General features: G+C 33.1%; 1 long non-coding RNA gene across 1 annotated transcript; it reads left to right on the top strand.

Annotated features, from left to right (window-relative positions):
• Positions 1-1,236: 1,236 nt before the first annotated feature.
• On the top strand, positions 1,237-2,027 carry LOC111033825. Its single transcript, XR_002604473.1, has 2 exons — positions 1,237-1,402; positions 1,484-2,027. It is a non-coding gene; the product is annotated as an uncharacterized LOC111033825 (long non-coding RNA).
• Positions 2,028-2,487: the final 460 nt, after the last annotated feature.

Genomic DNA, 2,487 nt, shown 5'->3' on the forward strand with positions numbered 1-2,487 from the left:
AACGCATCGTAATGATATCGCTTTTCCGGGCGAACAAAACCGATAAACGATCGACAGTTACGTACTTGAAAAGCTATATGGGAAAACGGTCGTGATGAAACCAATGCACTGTAAAAGCAATATAAATGCGAGTCGAATGCGGTGGGCGGGGGCATATGAATTCGTTAATATATTTATTGGCCCGAGTACTCGACGAACGACGGTAAAGGTAATCGTAAAAACCCAAACGCGCCGTCGTATTATTTTGTACGAATTTGCGGTGCATACCGCATAGAGTTTAGATTTAAGTTAAGCAACTACTGTTGTAATTTTACTGTTACTTTTTGTGTTTCAATTCTTCAATTCCTATTTCCCATTGCTATTCTGTGAAAGAAGCCAATATTGGCATTAATTTTATTCGCATAAAATAAACAGAAATCAATAACGTATAGTGCACCTATTCTGTTTCATAGTGAAGTCGAGTTGATACTATTACTACAACAGCCGTGTCGGGGCGTAGGCATACGCAAACTGGTCAACGAACAATAGGGCGCATTGTTTTCCACGCACAAAATTAGATCCGAAATCGAATTATTATTACGACGATAATTTGGCGTTTGGCGTACAATAATACTATAATACGAGGTATCCGAATTCGCAATCAAAAACATCCGCCACCACAGTCCGTGCACGCGTATCGCGTATTATTATAATTATTATATAACTCGGTCGTCTATATGCATAATATATCGTAGTAATAATACGTGTGGTTGTATAAATATAATATAGGTACCCACCTCTGTATAGACTATGCGTAATATATAGTATGGTTGTAACTATATATATATATATATGTGTGCATTTTCAATCCCGTGCTGGCGGGACAATTGCATTCATTAGGGAAAATCGTACTGTGCAGCTCGTCGTCATCCGCCGCCGTTGTTGCTATAATATTATAATATAATTATTATTGTATTATGTGGCGTTTTCAGTCGAAACGGCAACGGAGGTGGTATAGATATTGTATTGTATACGTTTATAATTATCTATGTACGCATAATATTTGCGTCGACTTATTATTATTGAGCGTTCGTTGGCGACGGAGATTTTACTTTTTCCGTCTGCTCTCGTCCGCGCGACGTTTAAAAATCGTCCGCCCCGTCTCCGTACCCATATATTATATTATATTAACACTCCTGCATGCCGTTAAACATAATACAACAATATTATTATTTTAAAGTAAGGCGCCTCCTGCTATATCATTATTAGTCGTATCACTAAATCCAGAGAATCGAGACGTTCGTGCTGCGCCGTCGACGTGGTCGGCATTCGGCTGCAATCGCTCGGGCGTTAAATCATCGCAGAGTCGATGGAAACGTTACAAATTTAATTGCGCCGCCAGTCAGCCAGCGTGATAAATAATGTAATATCGCCATCGACAACATCAGCTATGACGCCAAGTTTTAATATTTAATATAATAATAATATGCTCGTTCGTTTTCAGGTTTAATTTACCTCCCGCAACGGGGTATGCGCAAGATGCGATGTTCGTATTCCAGGAAGTCGACCGAGTTTGGCACCGTTTTATAATCACTCGAGGCTCCCGAGCCAAATTTATTATTCTCATATACGTAAAGCATCAACATCCACGCTCTGAGACTGCATCATTGCCTATAATATAATTTTCCTATACTATATTTTAATATATACTACAATATTATGTATTAATCGTATAAATCATAAAGTTATATTTTCTGTAGATGGTAAAAAAAAAAATTACAAAAATATATAATATGTATTGTACACATATTATAATCATATATTAGTTGAACGTTTCTCTTAACACATGTTCGCATATTCCTCCACCTTGAAATTTGTATTTATTGTTATTGGGTACTTATTACGTAATTTTTCTTCATTTTTATTATGTATAATACAATGATTCCAGTATACCCTAATATAGATGAGTACAACTAATACTAGTGCAATACTATGCAATTTTTAAATTATTCACACGCAGCAAAAACAACAAGTAAAATAGACATGCATTTTGTATATTCGTTTAATATATTATTACAATCTTAAACATTTTTTTTTTTTTTATTCAATAAATGATACTATAATTAAAGAATCATAAATATACATATTATTATATTACCTATACCTTTTAAAATATTTTTTTCATTTATGTTATACATATAAATATTTTTATATATAAATGTTAAAACTTTTTTGATTAAAAGGATTTGAATTTTATGCACAAGGTTTTTTTCTATTAAATGGTTTTTAATTATTATTTTGCAATTATGAATTGAGTGAAATATAATTCCAGGCATTAACAGTAAATAATTAAACAAGAGACATAAAAAACCGGAATTATAGTTGTCTTATATTCTTTAAACCTTTAAGACATTTTAATATTTACCATTTGTATTACTTTAGATGTATTTAAGCAATGGAAAAAAAAACAAAGAAATAATAATGAAACAACGAATAGCACCGAAAGAA

Source organism: Myzus persicae, unplaced genomic scaffold (genome assembly GCF_001856785.1).
Source record: "Myzus persicae strain clone G006 unplaced genomic scaffold, MPER_G0061.0, whole genome shotgun sequence".
NCBI classification, from domain to species: domain Eukaryota; kingdom Metazoa; phylum Arthropoda; class Insecta; order Hemiptera; family Aphididae; genus Myzus; species Myzus persicae.